Below are 19,026 nucleotides of genomic sequence, written 5' to 3'. Positions count from 1 at the left end.
ATAGATTTGGTTATTACAGATGGGGACAGGCATCCATTAGTAAGTGGTGTTCCCACACCCCACTACTGTAAATGGGGAGAGAGGAGGAAGTTTGTTTCATAAGTATGTCCTCACATGTACAGTCTTCTCTTCCACCTGTTGGTTGATTGGGACATAGTAAGTAGAAGATGAATAGATAACCCATTTTTGTCCTTGCTAGGAAGATGGTCTATTCAAAATCTTTTGCTCCCTTTATTATTTATTTATTTATTTATTTATTTTTGAGACAGAGTCTCGATTTGTTGCCCAGGCTGGAGTGAGTGCCATGGCGTCAGCCTCGCTCACAGCAACCTCAAACTCCTGGGCTCAAGCGATCCTCCTGCCTCAGCCTCTCGAGTAGCTGGGACTACAGGCATGCGCCACCATGCCCGGCTAATTTTTTGTATATATTTTTAGTTGGCCAATTAATTTATTTTCATTTATAGTAGAGACGGGGTCTCGCTCTTGCTCAGGCTGGTTTGGAACTCCTGGCCTCGAGCAATCCTCCCACCTCGGCCTCCCAGAGAGCTAGGACTACAGGCGTGAGCCACCGCGCCCGGCCCTTATTTATTTTTTTGAGACATAGTCTTGCTCTGTCGCCTGGGCTAGAGTGCCTTGGCGACTCTGGCTTATAGAAATCTCAAACTCCTGGGCTCAAGCCATCCTCCTTGCCTCAGCCCTTGAGTAGCTGGGACTGCAGGTGCACACCATGCCCAGCTAATGTTTTTATTTATTTATTTTTTATTTTTTTTATTTTGAGACAGAGTCTGACTCTGCTGCCTAGGCTAGAGTGCTGTGGAGTCAGCCAAGCTCACAGCAACCTCCAACTCCTGGGCTCAGGCGATCCTTCTGCCTCAGCCTCCTGAGTAGCTGGGACTACAGGCATGTGTCGCCATGCCCGGCTAATTTTTTCTATATATTTTTAGTTGGCCAATTAATTTCTTTCTATTTTTAGTAGAGATAGAGTCTCGCTCTTGTTCAGGCTGGTCTCGAATTCCTGACCTTGATTGATCTGCCTGCCTTGGCCTCCTAGAGTGCTAGGATTATAGGCGTGAGCCACTGTGCCCAGCCTAATTTTTCTATTATCAGTATGGATGGGGTCTCATTCTTGGTCAGGGTGGTCTAGAACTCCTGACCTCGAATGATCCTCCTGCCTTGGCCTCCCGGAGTGCTAGGATTATAGGCGTGAGCCACCACGCCCAGTCTCTTTTGCTCATTTTAAAAATTTGAATTTGTATATACTTTAGAATCAGATATGTGATTATGATTTGCAAATATTTTCTCCTACTCTGTCTCCTAGACTTATTTTTTATTGATGACTTTTGATGAGCTGAAGTTCTTAATTTTTATGATGTCCAGTTTATTGTTTTCTTTCTTTCATGGATCAGCTTTTGGTGTAATATGTTAGAAATCTTTGCCTAATGTAATAGCTCAAAGACTTTTCCTTGCATTTTATCCTAGAATTTTTATAGTTTAAAATTTTTTATTTAGGTGTATGATGTACTTTGAGTTAATTTTCCTAAGTGGTTTGAGATATGGATTGAGTTTATTTTTTTGCATTTGGATTTACAGTTGTTACAGCAACATTTGTTGAAAAGATTATTCTTTCTCCATTGGATTACCTTTGCACCTTTGTTGAAAGTTATGGATCACATGTGTGGAGCCATTTCTGGATTCCCTCTTTTGCTTTATTGATCTGGTCTTTTCATTTTTCCATTAGCACACTACACTATTGGTTACTGTAACCTTATAGTAAGTTTTGGAATCAGGTAGTGAGAGTTCTCTTTTTGTGTTATTTTTCAGAATTGTCTTTGGGTAGTCTAGTTGCTTTGACTTTCCATGCACAGTTTAGAATCATCTTGTTGATATCTACACATCCTGCCAGGATTTTTGATTGGCATTGTTTCAAATCTGTGAATCAGAGGACAATTTACATCTTAATATTGAGCCATGAACATGGTATGTCTATTTATTTAGACTGGCTTTGACTTTTCATTATTGTTTCATAGTTTTTAGCAATTAGATCTTGCATGTATATAATACTTTGTAAGCTTTATATGTATGTCATGTCTTTTGGTGCTATTGTGAATGATACTTTTAAAATTTCAGTTTCCAGTTAATTGCTAGTATATAGAATTATGATTGAATATTGCATGCTGACTTTGTATCCTACAACCTTGCTGAACTCACTCTTAGTTCTAGAAGCCTTTTTGTAGATTGGGATTTTCTGCATAAGCAGAAATGTGATTGGCAGTTTGATTTCTTCCTTTTCAGTCTATGTGCTTTGTTTTCTTTTTCTTGTTTTACTAAGCTGTCTGGGACCTCTAGTATAATATTGAGTAGGAGTTTTGAGAGTGGACATCTTTTCCTTATTCCTGATGTTAGGGGAAAATCATGAAGCGTTTCACCAGTAATAAGGATGTTAGCTGTAGGTATTTTTGTTCGCTTGTTTTTGTAGACTTTTTAAATTAAGTTGAGAAAGTTCTCTTCTATTTTTAGCTTGCTGAGAGTTTTATCAACTATAGATATTGAATGTTGTCAAAGATTTTTCTGTATCTATTGAGATGATCATGTTTTTTATTCTTTAGTCTGGTGATATGTTCAACTAGCTTTGCATTCTTGTGATAATCCTCATTTGGTCATGGTGTATTATCTTTTATATATCATTGGGTTTGATTTGCTACTGAGTCTTTTTTATTTCTTCCTTATGTCTTTTAGTTATGTTCATTAAAAAAAAAAATTCCTGGTCATATGTATAATAATTGTTATAGTTGTTGAGTCCTTGTCTGTTAAATGCCAACTGTCCCCCGAGGGGTAAAGAACTGCTGACACAAGAACAATTGCTTTAAAGAGTATTGGACTTTGTTTTGGTGAGTTAAGTTACATGCTTGTTATACCCCATTACTAAGACATGTAGCCTCTGTAGTTCCCATTAAAGAATCGGATGCCCAGCAAGGACTCTACTCTGGCTTTTCAGAACATGAATGTCTTGCAGCCCTTTGTGAATCCTTGGGCTCATTTAGCTTACAGTTCTTGGGGCATTCTTTGCCTGTTCTTATATATTTTTACAATATGCATGCATGGCTTACTAAATATCAGACTTATGGGGGCCTCTGTGCTGATTTCTAGGGCTCCTTCTTCATACAACTCCCTCCTCCCTGGTAGTCTGCAATTTTCAGACTCCTCAGCCTTCCCAGACTCTTGGGTTTGTCTTGTTCTAAAGACTGCCATGTTCTGCTTGGGATCCTCCTTGTTGCACCAAGGTCCAGACAGAAGGTGCCTTCAGGCAGAAAGCTGGTGAAATTTTAAGGCTTATCTCATCTTTTTCTTCTCTTAGGGATTGCAGTTCTGTGCTGCATGTTCAGTGTCTAAAAGATGTTGCCTCACATATTTTGTCCATTTTTCTAGTTGTTGGGTGGGAGGTGTCTGTGGCAGGATAGGTCTGGATCCGGTACTCCATCATGGTTTGCAACTAAAGTCCATTGGGCAAGTGTACTTTGCTGGTGATGCTGAAAGTCTCATTAGAGGATTCTCAAAATTTCTAAATAATAAATATTTGTTAAATGTCTCCCGGCTGTAGTTCAGCCCTTATTTTGTGGGGAATATGAAAAAGGTGGGTATCTTTCAATTGAAGAGGCACATGGTACATACCTAAGCTTAGCCAAAGAAAGAAAAGCTGTGGTTATAAACAGAAAGAGAAGGATCACTATCATCTGGCATTTTTTGCCCCCATTTTGAGGAGTATTTTCTGATAAAAACCAGAAAACCTGGTAGACTAATTCTAAAAGAGCTGTAATGCTTGTGATCTGGTATATTCAAATAGAAATACTATCTTTTGCATTTTGTTCTTAGCATATATGTCTTGTGGCACAAGTTGTAGTGAGTCAGTGGGTAGAGTACTGGTTCTTTCAGATGCATTTGGCTCCTTATTCCCCATGTGGTTTTAGGTAAGTTATTTGTCTCTGAAATTCAGTTTTCTGTTCTTTTCTGTCAAATGGTTATATGACATATCTTGTAGGGTTGTTTGTTAATTTTTTAAATATTTGGATGCCTTCCATATGTCAGGCACTGTTCTAGGTAATGGGAATTCAGTGATAAATAACATGTAGTTGCTGTCCTCAATCTGCATTCTGGTGAGGGAAGCAGAAAATAAACAAGTACACAGACAATTGCAGTGATATCTGGTGGTGCTAATTCTAGGAAGGATATGAAAAGTATTAGCAGAGATTGGGGAGGCCAAACGAAGCCTTACTGAGGAGGTGAGATTTGAGCAGAGTCCTGAAGAAAGTGAAGGGAGCAAGCCACATGAAGATTCAAGGGAAGTGTTTTCAAAGTGGAAGGAACATTAGGTGCAAAGGGCCTGAGGTGGGAGTATGAATAGTTGATGCTGGTTCATACTCTCAGCGGTGAGAAAGGAGAACTGTAGGAGATAAGATGTGTGTATGTAGCCAGAGAGCAGATCTGATAGGCTTTTAGGTATGATGGGAAGCAGCTGAAGGATTTGAGCATGACAAGAGCTGATTTAGATTTTAAAAATTTCACTGTGGGTGTAGGGAACAGGAGTGGAAACAGGGAGACTAGTTAAGATATTTACGGTGGTCCTGGCTGGACAAGACAGTGACTTGGATTAGAGTGGTAGCAGTGAAAGTGGTTGGAATCAGTATGTACTTTGAAGATAGAACTGATAGGATTACTTACAGATTGCAAAAGTGTTCTGAAGGAAAGAGAAATCTAGGATGATTCTTAGGTTTTTTACCCGAACAACCAGGTGAATGGGTAAAGATGTGAAATAAGTTTGCTGGGCGGAGGAAATTACAATTTCTCTTTTGACACAGTACGTTTGAGATCTATGAGACTTTTAAGTGAAAATATCAGTAAGTATTTGGAAATACAAACCTGGAGTATAAGGATGAAGTCTGGACTGGATGTATGTATTAGAGAATTATAGATAGAGAAGGGAGAGTGGGAGGTTTTAATGGGGATTAGAGCTACATAGGCCCTAGCATGTAGTAAGGGCTCATGGTATGGTAGCTAATAATGACAGGCGTAACACAACAACTAGGTATAACCAAAGGAGGGCTAGATATGAATGAAGGAAATAGCAGTGGCCTAAAACAATACCTTGTATAGTATATAGTATGTATAGTATAGTATGTAGTTAGGACTACAAACATGGTGAAAACTTTTCTTCTCTGAGCAGGATAAGAATATTAGTAGTGAAATCTATTGTACACTTCCAGTCTGTTAAGGACATCTATGATAGTCAAGAGATAGTGACATTTTTAATGTGATGCATTGCTATGTTACCCAGGCTAGGCTGGAATTCCTGGGCTCAAGTGATCCTCTTGCCTCAGCCTCCCAAGTAGCTGGGACTACAGGCATGTGCCATTGTACTTGGGTTGGATGGTTTTGATAGGAGTTTGTAACCATTTTTGGGAAAATTGTTAGCACATGCTCTCCCATCAGATTACTTGTGATGCCATTTTGTTCAAAGGGGACTTTATCTTGCATGATGAAGGGCAGATCACTTCTGAGAAATTGAACTGATTGTGAAGTTTTTTTTTGTTCTGTTTTAAAGCTGAAATATACCATCAACATTGACTTAGATTTTTAGAAGTATTACTTTTCCCAGGTGATAGCTGTGTTCAGTGGTGGATATGACGGGCTTTTTTAGATTTGACGTTTGCTGTAATTCGTGAATCACTTCTGAAAATACACACAGTATGATTTGGGTAGTATCTGTAAATTAATCTCCCTTCCTAGTCTTGCTATTTGTGTTTCTGGAATGAGAGAAAAGAGGTCCATTGTGGCATTGCATGGAAATAATTTCCGTTACCTTTAACAAGCTGGGAGGAAATGGTTTTTTGTCCCTTGGATGCTTTGTACACAGAGTGGCTGGACTCAGAACACAAAGGAACTCTGGATGAGACCTTGCAGTTTGGGAGCTATTGAGGGAAGAAATGTGGCAACAAGAGTTGAGAAGTGGATTTCTAAGTGTTCCTTTGGCCTTGAGGCCTGGCTGAGGTGTTTTCTCTCTCAAGGATGAAAGGCATGTATGGGTCAGTGGGCAGGAATGGCCAAAGTTTTTTGCCTGGCCCTCCTGCCATAATGGTGCTGTGTGTATGCTTAAAGCACAGGATAGTGTGTATTCCCTAGAGCTCTTTTGAGACCATTTTCTGGAAGAGGTTTTCTAACAAAGCCAATAAGGAAGCAACTTTTATTGTGTCTTCCTGTGCATTGTGTTCATTTATATTCTCTTAATTCCTTACAGTAACCCTGTAAGATAGATATTATCCTCCTTCCTAAGATAGACATTATCCTCCTTCCCTTTTTTGATGAAAAAATAAGGATTCAGAAATTTTAGTTTGCTTCTCTTATGTCATTGAAATACAGCTTTTATCTAGGACATTGTGACTATAAACATACTCTAGTTTTATTGTATATGCCATAAGTCACATTTTTTCACTCTGATATAATTATCTCCAAAGTAGCCAGCTTAAAATTCCAGCTTGTTCTTGTAAATATAAAACCATTGTGGTTTGCTCCTAAAGTTTTCCTAGAATTCTTAAAAACATGCTAGGTTTCCATGTTTGTGCCTTGAAAGTAACAGCAACTTGCCAGTAGAATTGTGCTTTCCTTCGCATGCAGTTTTGTGGATGGAAATTAATAATTAACATTTACACACTTGTTCACATCTTCAAAGTGTTTTACAGACACTTAATTAGTTCATGTTTAACCTATATGGAAAGCTGAAAAACCAGTTTTTTAGGTTCATTTTAGCTGTACTGAAGTGTTTGGGGGAGAAGTAAGTCCTCAGTGAGAAAAATGCAGATATGAATGAACCATGCAGTTCTGAAGACCTTTCCTCAGTCCTCTAGCTTTCATCCCAAATTAGATCACATCAAGCATATTTTTGGGATGTGTATCTTCTGCTTAATGCAGGGAAGTGAAATTGTATAGACTGAAACAAAGATACAGGGTGGGATGGTTGGGGAAGGACCTGGGTGATTCAACCAACTGTAATGCAACTTTCTCTGAGTTGTCCTTAATTCATTCCTTTGGGTATCTTGAGGGGCAGACATCATTGGAGCAGAGACTCTGGCAAATGAATTGTAGCAGTATACATGCTAATTTCTGGGGGAAAAAATCTCTTCTTTTTCACTCCTGGCTTAGGAAATAATAACTCTGTAGCTGGATACTTAGCTAGTTTCCTCACTACTGCTTGTCATCTGATTTCATCTCCTCTCCTCCCACCCCCAGTACAGTGGCTTTAACTTGGCAAGGTTTGTAGTTGGAAAGTGATACTAATCCCACTTCAGCTGTGTTTCTGTCACATAACTGGTTGTGTGACCTTGAACAGGTTACTACTCTTCTGCCCTTGAGTTCTTTTGTTCTGTGAAATGACTCACCCTTGATTGAGTCCTAGAAGGGTGTCCAGAGGAAGATATAAAACTTTACGCTCTTGGGCGTGAGATGAGACAGAGGATATTTTCATATCATTGAGGATTCTTCAGAGTTGAAGTGACTTCCTTTCTGCTTTGCTTAGAATAGTTTTCTTACTGTTGTTGCCAACCACATTACTACACTTTAAACACTTTTTTCCCCATAATACAGTGCAATAAATAGAACCATTTGATAAATGTTGTGTCTGGGTGGTTTCCTAAGACAGGACATGCAAGTTCCTTTTCATCATTGCATATAGTCCATTATTCAGAGGGACCTGTTCATGAATCTTTGTCTAGATGACTTTGCCAGAGAAACCTTAGTAAGTGATGACAAAAAGGAAAAAGTTTCTGAGAGCTTGGCATGTATATTTAATTAGATTTGTAACACAAATGGGAATCTGTTCTTTTAATGGGGTTAGATAAGAATGGCCCTGAACTTTTCCCTTTATCACATAGTGTTGTTTTTTAAGTCTGTCTTTTTTTTCTCTTTCCCTTTCCTTCTCTTTTTAAATTTTTATTGTTTTTTGAGATAGGATCTCGCTCCATCACCCAGGTTAGAGTGTGGTGGTGTGATCAGAGCTCACTGCAGCCTCTAACTCTTGGGCTCAAATGGTCCTCCCATCTTAGCCTCCTGAGTAGGTAAGACTACAGGTACATGCCAACCACGCCAGCTTCATTTGTTAAATTTTTTGTAGAGATAGGATCTGGCTATGTTGCCCAGGTTGGTCTTGAATTCCTGGCCTCCTGTGATCCTTCTACCTTGGACTGACAAAGCAGTGGGATTACAGGTGTGAACCACCATGTCCATCCCCTTCTCTTCTTGAAATCTGAAAATTTTAAAGTGAGATAATTTGGCTGTGGCTATTGAACCTCTTTTTGACATTGAATATACCTAAATTTGAGCTTTTCATCCTTTCGGTTGTTCTGCCAGGATTTATGGTAACCTGGAAGGAATGTGGTACTGTTGGACCATGAATAATACTATACGTGAACTATGAATAATTGAGATTGGCTTAGTTAAATGATTAAAGCTACCATTTTATTTGAAAGAATGTCTGAAGTTAACATTTACCTTTTTGAAAAAGACTTTTTTGACAGGATAAATTATGTATATAAATTGGACAAGATAGTTTCAATCCAATAAATGGTTGTTTTTCCTAATTAGATTAGGGATTTGAGTTATACTGTTTTTAGTTACCACTAATTTTGCCATATTTTCTTTGCCTGCTGTCATTTCATTCTCCCCACTTAATTTAGTAGGATTCATTGAATAGATGGGGTAGATCACCACTGAATAGATGGGGTAAGGTGTTACCAGGTGCCTATATTTCCTCCTAGATTATAAACTAGATTTCATCTGCTGTGTTTATTGCTATATCCTTAGCACCTGGTGTTGTGCATGGCACATAACATTAATAATTGCTGCTCAGGAAATATTTGGGTTATAATGGAAGGAAGAATGATTTTTGACAAAAGTTACATATTAATAATATGTTATTAAACCTAATAAAATCTATCCTTTTGAAAATAAATGAACAGATTTTAATTTTTTTTTTCCCCTGAGGCAGAGTCTCATTCTGTTGCCCAGGCTGGAGTGCAGTGGTGCAGTCATAGCTCGCTGCAGCCTTGAACCTCAGGTTTAAGGGATCCTCCTGCATCAGCCTCCCATGTAGCTGGGACTTACAGGTGTGTGCCACAACACCTGGCTAAGTTTAATATTTTTTGGAGAGACAGGGTCTTGCTGTGTTGACCAGGCTGGAGATTTTAGTTTTTCCTAGTATCAGTTTTAGTTTGATTTTGATGAGTTTAAAGCATTCCTTTTGGGGAAAGAGAAGATACCATGTTTGATGGAAGATTGGTCAGTGGTAAAGAAGTCTCATGGTAAAATTTATACATTTGCCTGGGTTTTATGCTTAGTAAGTGTAGGGCTCTGTCACTTTACATTTTAACCTGTTCAGCAACTTCTTCATTAGCATAAGGATGGCTAGCCTGAGAATGTAGGTGTGTGATGGCTGGCCTAATTTTTTAAAAAATATTTTATAATTTTAAAACATACTCAGAATAGTAGAATTGACTCTTGTATACCTATTACCCAGATTCTAGATAATTAGCAAGATTTTGCTATTCTCTGTATTCATTTTTTTTCTAAATACCAGCTTTATTGTGATATGACCCATATGCCATAAAATACACCTTTGCTTCACTTTAATGCTGTGGTCCCCAGCCCCTGGGCCTCAGACTGGTACCTGTCTGTGGCCTGTTAGGAACTGGGCCCACACAGCAGGAGGTGAGCAGTGGGCCAGTGAGGGAAGCTTAGTCTGTATTTACAGCCACTTCCCATCGCTGGCATCACTGCCTGAGCTCTGCCTCTTGTCAGATCATTGGTGGCATTAGGTTCTTACTGCAAGGGATGTAGCTTGAGTGCTCCTTATGAGAATCTAATGCCCGATGATCTCAGGCTGTGATGCTAGCGATGGGGAGCGGCTACAAATACAGATTAGCAGAGAGGTTTGACTGCACGATAAATGTAATGTGCTTGAGTCATTCTAAAAACCATCCTCTATCCCCAGTCCGTGAAAAAATTGTTTTCCATGAAACCGGTCTTTGGTGCCAAAAAGGTTGGGGACTGCTGCATTAATGTTTATCCTACTTGTCTTGAAAATTACTGCCAACTATTATTTTTCCAATAGTGATTTTTAAATGTTATTTTAACTCTAGTGTAAAATACTGTAAACCATGAAATGTCTGTGTAAAACATGGAATGGTGTGTTCCAGGATATGGAACAGATAACTTTAACTCAAAGCAAATGAGTGCTGAGTAGCCTATTTTCCTTTCAGCAGAGTAATTATAGAAATAGGACCATAAACGTTCTATTGAGCACTTGTGTATGAAATCTGAGGTTTCTGTCACATTAGACATGGGAAATTAAAGCTGCACAAATTACTGCTCTGTGCAGTTTTTGAGTTCTTCTTTCCTATATTAGACTTCCCCTCCTCCCAGATGACCGTTTCTCTTAAGTACCAGCACAAAAATGTTATGATTTATACAAAATTATTTTTGGTTTCATATCAGTAGTTTTTTCACCTCCCCCTATAGAATTTAGTGATCTTTTCTTCACTTGAGGACCTATTTTTTTCCCTTAAAATGCATTCCTGTTTATTTTGATTTTCGTGAAGAAATTGCTTTTTAAGGTAATTGAATACCTTCATAAATTTTGTAATGCCTTAATAATTCATTTGGCAATATATAAAAATAGGGTTGCTCTCGTAAAAGCTTTCATTTGAAGACTGAAGAATAACTGATACACTGTTTTTCATAGTCCCTATTTGTATATATTATGTCCTAAGCTCATGGGTTCTTTGAAATACCATACTTTTTTCCCCCTCTGTGGTAAAGTATTATTTTGGCTGCATTGCCAAAAGTGCTTGTGGCAGTGTAAAGATTACCACTTTAATAGTTAGCTCACTAGGATGTATGCCCATAAATGGAGAAGTTTCTTTCCAAATCCCAAGTAAAAGTAATGGTTTATCTGTGAGATACCTCAGGACCCAAATACTAAGAAGAAAAATTATATCTGTTTTCTCCCCTCAGCTTTGACGAATGTTGAAATCTACAGGGCCAAGTTGACCTAATAAAATAGCTGTCACTTACTGGGAACCATCATTGATCTAGGTGTCTTAGGTTTATCAGTTCACATCTTTGTAAGGGAAGTATTTTTATGATTTTACCAGAAAAGAAAATGGAGGCCCAGGGAAGTTATAGTTAACTAATTTTAGATACATACTTCATTTAGCATTTTATTGAAGTCCTGTTATATGGTAATTACTAGGTGCCAGGGATTGTGGGATGAACAAAATAAGATGTGGTCATTGCCCTTGAAGCACTCATGATTTTGTTTCTTGATTAGTATGTGATGATAATAATGGTAATGATTGCCATTATTTATTATTTCCATGTGCTAAGCTTAGTACTGTGTGCTCTACAAACCATTGTCTTGTTTTAATCCTCACTGCTCTAAGAGGTGGAATCTGTTGTTATCCATATTTTGTGGATGAGGAAACTGAGGCTTAGAGACACTAAATAACTTGCTCAGGGTCACACAGTACGTGGCAGAGTTGGGACTTGAACATAGGTCCATGACTCTGGAGCCCAAATTCTTCCCCTACATGCCTCATTCTAGCAAGAGTTGAAATAAGTAATTATGTGAAAGGGACATCCGTGGTGAGCTATGATTTTGGCAGAACTTTATGTAACTTTGACTTTGCCAGTAGATTTATTTTTATGGGTAACTTTCTACTTTATAATCTCTTATTCTAAGAGTTCTCAGATAGTTTTTGTGATTCATGAGAGACATTTTTAAGAAGCTTTATTTTTATTACAACAGTAATTTATAGTCCCTCCAGAAATTCAGGAATTATATGTAAACTAAAAAACTCCAAAAAACACATGAATAAGTGATACTACCTAGAGAAATTTTTTTGATATGATTTGGTGGTTTTTTTTCCGTGGGTTCGTGTGTACATATATGCATGTGACATATTTTATATACTCTTGAGCATAAACATATTATAAAACATTTCATGAATATATCATTATGTGATATCAAGTAACTGACATAATTGTTTTTATGGTTCTATAATATTTGTACAAATTTAGATTTATCATCAGTTCACTAATTACTCTGTTATTTAAATATTTAGGTTGTATATCTCTTTTTCCCCTTCATTCTTTCTGTTCCCTCTTCCCTTTCTGCTATTCTAAACGTGGCTGTGATGAATAACCTCGTATATACATCTTTGTATCCTTGTTTACCTCTTTCTCACAGAAATGGAATTGCCAGAGTAAAGAGTGTACGTTTCAACAGCTGTTGATCGATATTGTCAAATTGTCTACAGAAAGCTTATATAATTTACACTCCTATGGCAGAATATGAGTGCCTATTTACTATTTTTCCAAAACCATTAGAAAGCAAGTTTTAAAAGTTTTAGATGCCATCAGAGAATTACTAATAGAATTACTAGCAACCAATGATAAGTGAAAGAACTCTGTATTTCTAAAAGGCTAGGAAGAAACTCATAAAGCATAGTTACCACTCTTTTTCAGTTACCACTGAAAGTTAAATCTATTACAAGATCAGTTCTCAATATTAAACGACACATGAAGAAAACTTTCAAATAAAGGGAGTCACTGTTATCATGTTCTTTTGACTGCTTCTTTTTTTTTTTTTTTTTTTGAGACAGAGTCTCACTTTGTTGCCCAGGCTAGAATGAGTGCCATGGTGTCAGCGTAGCTCACAGCAACCTCAAACTCCTGGGCTCAAGTGATCCTCCTGCCTCAGCCTCCCAAGTAGCTGGGACTACAGGCATGCACCACCATGCCTGGCTAATTTTTCTATGTATATTAGTTGGCCAATTAATTTCTTTTTTATTTATAGTAGAGACTAGGTCTTGCTCTTGCTCAGGCTGGTTTCAAACTCCTGACCTTGAGCAATCCTCCCGCCTCGGCCTCCCAGAGTGCTAGGATTACAGGCGTGAGCCACCGCGCCCGGCCTTGATTGCTTTTTAATTGTTAGTCCAAATTAAGTCCAGTAATGAGGCAGGGAGGTAGTTGAGATAAGATTTAGAGGTTAGAGGTGATAAGAAGTGAGGTCCCCTTCTACACAAAGAGCTCTATGAGAGATGACATGTGCACATTCTGTTGCATATCCAAATGCATATTAAAATTAATGTTATATCTAATTTAGTTCTGAAAGCACAAAAATGTATAACCCACATGTGTTCCCCAAATCACAGTTATATGTGTTGATATTATGGTTTAAATAACAAGAAAATAAGCAAATTAAACATTGAAACTGTGCTCTTGACTTTAATATAGCTTAAACTTTCCGTGAGCTAAAGATGAGTTGATTCTTTTCAGCTATAATAGGCATAATTTCGACCAGATAACATTTTTCAAGATTTTCTGTACTGTAAGTAGGAAGTTGTGGAGGAAGTTTATAAGCCAGGTAGGTGTATAAGGTGATCTTTTGGCACTGTTGATACACCAGAGTGTCTTTGTTCTGTTCAACATTCTTAGAAGTATTTTCTTGGTGATCTTCAGCCAATTTCTGGTTACTGATGAACTGATGAATTACGACTTAGTAGGTAAATTATATCACTAGAAGAATTGATTTATGATGGTTCTTTAATAAAGTCCTGGAATATGTAGATAATTATTCAGTTGGGGGGGAACCTTCTGTGGTCTTCTTGAAACTGGCTAGTTTTTTATATAGCATACCTGATTCTTGAACTGTTCAATATATTGTTAAGTCTGGTTGTTATTTTAGATTGGTAGGAACCCTCTTTTTTGTGGAATTTTGAGGATATCCTGTTTGCCAATCTGAATTGATCACAATTTTTACAGGCTTCCCAAAGGGTCTCTGTTTTGGAAATATTTTGTGGTCAGGCCAGCTCTGATTTTTTTCCATTATGATGATATCATTTGGGCTTAAATCTCAGAAGAGTGCCATCTTGCTTTCTCACTGTTTTCCTTTTCCTAGTAATTTGAGCTATAAGCTGTTACCTAAGAAGCTAGTAATTTTTATCTCAGCATTCTCTTGGCAAACTGCCCTTTTGGGGCTGCAGAAAGGGAGTAATAACATTTAGCAGGTCAACCAATGAATAGGACCTCAGCATCCCTCAGCATCTAACATTTCAGAGGGTTCTTCCTTTGGGTCTCATTACTTTACTTCTTTCCGGTCTATGGATCTGGGATAAATATAGAAGGCTTGGTAAGTCAGTGCTAGGAGTTAAGTATATCTCTGCACTTGTTCTGGGGAATATGACAGTACCAGTGAGGAACAAAATAATGAGAATGAGTAATTTGAAAGTAATAAGAAAGTGAGGGTGCCAGATGAAACATACTGACTGATAGGGATAAAAATGATAAATTCTGATTTGAAGCATTCTGTAACTTAGAAAAACTTAATTGTTCATGGATAGACACTGGATTAGGATTCAGTAGATTTGGGTTCTAGATTTAGTTTGCTGCTAAAAACCCTGGGTAAGTCACTTAGCCCACCCTGCCTCAATTTCTGCCATTAAAAATGAAATGGGTAGACAGCATCAGGTGTGTGTTTGTTTTTTTCCCCAAAAGGTGTTCTCAAGTCCTGAAAATCCTTGGAATTACATCAGGGGCCCAGATGGGGTTGGGGAGGGCATGAGAAAGAGACCAAGTGGTACCACACAGAGTCTCTCCACTTTTTCTATTTTACTTTTGTGAGCTTCCTGTACTATTTCCTTTGAAGAAAGCTCCATGGCCCAGAATCAGTTTGGAAACATCTGGACTGAAACATCTTGAAAGTGCCTTCCGTTGCTAAGATTTGGTGTTTATGAATATCTATCTATTGGGTGGATGTCTTTGTTCTTGGTATAATTCTTTCAGGGTTAGGGAAATACTAGCTCAATGGGGAAGGAAATGTATAATACAATGTATAATTGTGGTATTTATGTACTTGGCTGTGCCCTGATATTAACTGCACATGAGATGTTTCTCAACTAAATAATTAGAAATTAAAGTACTTTTCACTTTTTCCCTAGTTTAGAAAATCCTCATAAAAAGGTACAAAAAAATCATATTCCTTAGGTATGAGAAACGTATTTGTAGTATAATAGTTGCCATTTTTTTTTAAGTACCTACCTTGTAGCATTATATCAGTGGTGTTATTATTTAACCTTGGGATGGTCCTGTGAAAGTAGCTGGAGTTCACTGTAGGTGAGGTAATGGAGGCCAAGGCTCGCAGAGACTCTGGAGCTTGGCTAAACTCCCATAGCCAGTAAGTGATAGAGCTGGAGCTTGAAACTAGGACTGTGTTCCTAAAATGTGGGCATTCTGTATTGTTTGCTTGCCTCCTAAATTTATAGGAATTTTGTAGCTGGAAGAAGTAAGTTATTAACAGCACCACTATTACTCATATTTATCATTGATGAAATCTGATAATATAAGTAATTAGCAACTTTCATTGTTCTTAACTGCTTATTATGCCAAGGACTCTTACTAATAGAACAGAAATGATTTGATTAGACTATATATGTTATTCCTTATCTGTTATGTCCTTTGAAATAAGGAAAAAATGTGAAATTTATCAGGTTGGAGCAGAATGAAATAAGTTATGGTTTTTTAAAAGGTTGGAAATTATTCCTAAAGAATAATAGATACAAAAACTAAAAACATAAATCTGATATTGACAATGCTTTAGAGCAGGGGTCCTCTGACTTTTTAAATTGGGGCCAGTTCACTGTCCCTCAGACCGTTGGAGGGCCAGACTATAGTTTAAAAAAAACTATGAACAAATTCCTATGCACACTGCACATATCTTATTTTGAAGTAAACAAACAAATGGGCAAAAACACCCACATGTGGCCCGTGGGCTGTAGTTTGAGGACGCCTGCTTTAGAGTCAGTGAACCTATAGAGATTAGATTGTTATAATCAGCATGAGATTCATGATAATAACAAATGTTATTTTTTGATATTTTATAATCATTGTGTAATGAAATGTGTCTACATTTGGAAGATCGGCATAACTCAAAGTACCAGTATTTTCCCTGAGGTGAATGTATGATTTTACAGAATCATGCTGGGGTAAAATCATTCAAAGTGAAAGCTAACCTAATGACTTTTAATATAACAGAGTATAAAAAAGTCATTGATACAGTTTCTGATTTCACATTGCAAGGAACCTCTAAGAGACTACCACTTGTCAAGTTTTGGTGTGATACTGAAGAAGAATATTAGAAATTGTTCAAAAGGCTGTTAAAATACTCCTTTTTCCAGGTGTGTATGTATCTGAGGCTGAATTTTTTTTATGTACTTCCCAAAACAATGTACAGTTTGAATGCAGAAGCAGGTATGAGAATCCAATTGTCTTCTATTAAGCCAGACCTAAAAGACCCAAAAGAGATTTATCAAAATGTAAAACAATAGCACTTTTTATATTTCTATTTTGTTTTTGAAAATAGTTATTTTTCATAAAAATATGTTATTTATTTTAATGTGTAATGAGCTCTTTGATATTTTATGATGAATTAATTTTATAAATTTCTCATATTGTATAATTTCTGATGTGCTAAGTATCAGTAAATATATAGCTATAATCCACATAACAAAAGCTCTTTGGGATCTTCAATTTTTAAGAGTAAAAAGGGGTCTTAAATGACCAAGAAGTTTGAAACCATTTATTACAGTTTCAGTGGATTGAAATGAGCCCCTTAGGAAATACTTTAGTTTCTGGCTTACTTGAAAATCTTTATAGAAACAACACAGAAAAAAAGAGAAATAATTTGTTTCTACTTTTATTATTGCTGAGTTACTGAGTGCTTAATATGTGCTTGGCACTGCACTAAACATGGTACTTATATTTCCTCTGACCTTTGTCCTGCAACATATACATTATCTCAATTTTACCAATCTGGGGGCAAAGGCGCAGAGAAGTTAAATAGTTGGCTCAAGCTTTCTCAAGAGGTAAGTAGCAGAGCCAAATTTTAGAACTAGTTCAAATCTGTTTTCAAAGCCTGAGCTCTTTATTGGGAGGCTCTGCCACCTCACAGAAAAGTATACGTTATGAAGTATATGTTATCCATGCTGCAAATCGATCATTAGAAGAAAAGTACAAAATGCTGTTATCTGAAGATTGTTGATGCAAGATTGAAGCAGTGGCTAAAGAGCCAGGCCATAGTCTCGTGCTGTTTTGTGGACCCAGATCTTTAGAAGGTGGTTCGTTCAGAACTGACAGTGACTGGAAAGACTAGGGGCTAAATTTCTTATGGATTCATAAAAATAGTATGTAGTCTGTGAATCTAGCTCAAGGTTGGGGAGGTTGACAGGATGTCTTTAGTTCAGAGGTCACTGCTTATGTTAAACTCCCACTTCTTTCATTTCATTCAGGGGTATAGAAACCTTAGACTGAAAGTGCTGTTTTGAATCAGAAGGAGTTTTTTCCCCTTGGGATAAAAGGAAATGGGAATGGGGTTGAAGTTGGGTGGAGATGAGAATAGCCCCATTACTCTACTCCCAAGCTCTTGGGTTATTTATTGTGCTGAGAGCATCAGGTGACTGAAAAAAAAAGCAAATGTGGAAGCACAGATTCAGAAAAGGGGAAACTGACTGGAACCAGGTGCCCTGCACAGTAGGGAACATAGGTCACCATGGTTTCAGCTCAGGATGGTGAGACTAGCAGTGTGTTGCTCTCAGGTCCTCTCATTTGGAATCATCAGCACAACACTTGTTCCTGTTGGTGGGAACCTTAGTAGCATTTATTTATGCACATATGTATGTATATATATATTTTTTAAACAGGGTCTTGTTCTGTCACCTGGGCTAGAGTGCAGTGGCGTCATGATAGCTCATTGCAACCTCAGCCTTCTGGGTCAAGCGATCCCCCTGCCTCAGCCTCCAGAGTAGCTGGGAGTATAGGTGTGAGCCACCACGCCCTGCTAATTTTTGTATTATTTTATAGAGACAGGTCTTGTTATGTTGCTCAGGCACCTGGGCTCAAGTGATCTTCCTGCCTAGGCCTCGCAGAGTGCTGCAATAACAGGTATGAGCCAGTGTGCCTGGTATCAGAAGCTTTTATTTTCAGTGTCCCACATACCTAAGCAACTCAGCTTTCTACTAGTTAGCTACTTTAAAATTGTCTTGGTAAAGGTATTTTGAAGTTAATAATATGGACAACTCTATTTATTAATATATAACGCATACTCATTAAGGAATATATATATTTTCAGTATATATACTCTATATATCAATATATATCTATATATACTTTGATTGTACTCACTCAACTCTCATTGTTTTCTCCCAACCTTTTTTTTTTAAAACCACCTCAGTGGAAATCGAAGTAGAGGTATCTGTCTTAGCTCACAAAGCAGTGAAAAGAGGTATAATTATCTTTAAATGTATTGGTCTTGATTAACTCAAACTTTATTCCCACATTTTTCTCTGACATTCATACTGTGACCTGAAACCAGAGTCTTCCTTCTGCTCAGCACTGCTGAGGCCAGTGTATAATTGGTATTTGTCTCTGAGATTTGTATTATGTAAATAGGCTTTGACCGGGGACAAGTTTAAACTGTTGTGAAGATTGCCTATTTATTTTTAAAACTGTGTTTTGTGGTAGAATTGAATTGCTAATTGTGTAAAAGCGGTTTTTTAAAATGAAGGCAAACAAAATGAGAACTTAGTTGTACAGTAAATAAAAAAAGAGGAATATGATCATTGTACTTTCTTTTTTTCCCCTCTGAACTAATCAGTAGTTTTTTAGCCCAGTGATAATTAATAAAAATGAGTTGTAGTGAGATGTAGATGGTGATATATTGAATGAAGATGGGAGAATGCCTTCTGGTGCAAATAGTATGGGTGCAGAGCGTTCCTTTATTTGTGATTTGAAAAGAGGGAGCTCTCAAAGTAGGATAAGCAAGTTGGCGGACTACATGTTTTGTTAATTCTTCTATCAAAATGCCTTCTCCTAGTGTGGATGCATTTCTGAGATGAATGGCTAATTTGTTCTCATTTCTTTTTCAAAGTT

General features: G+C 37.4%; 1 protein-coding gene and 1 non-coding gene across 12 annotated transcripts in view; one reads left to right on the top strand and one right to left on the bottom strand.

Moving 5' to 3' along the window:
- Positions 1–19,026, top strand: part of AKAP13 (A-kinase anchoring protein 13) — a 298,777-nt gene that overhangs the window by 3,531 nt on the left and 276,220 nt on the right. The window lies entirely within an intron of this gene.
- On the bottom strand, positions 3,756–3,819 carry LOC142872065 (U7 small nuclear RNA). Its single transcript, XR_012920307.1, has one exon. It is a non-coding gene; the product is annotated as a U7 small nuclear RNA (small nuclear RNA).

Source organism: Microcebus murinus, chromosome 7, assembly GCF_040939455.1.
Source record: "Microcebus murinus isolate Inina chromosome 7, M.murinus_Inina_mat1.0, whole genome shotgun sequence".
Lineage (NCBI taxonomy): Eukaryota > Metazoa > Chordata > Mammalia > Primates > Cheirogaleidae > Microcebus > Microcebus murinus.
This window is presented reverse-complemented; position numbering and strand designations above follow the sequence as displayed.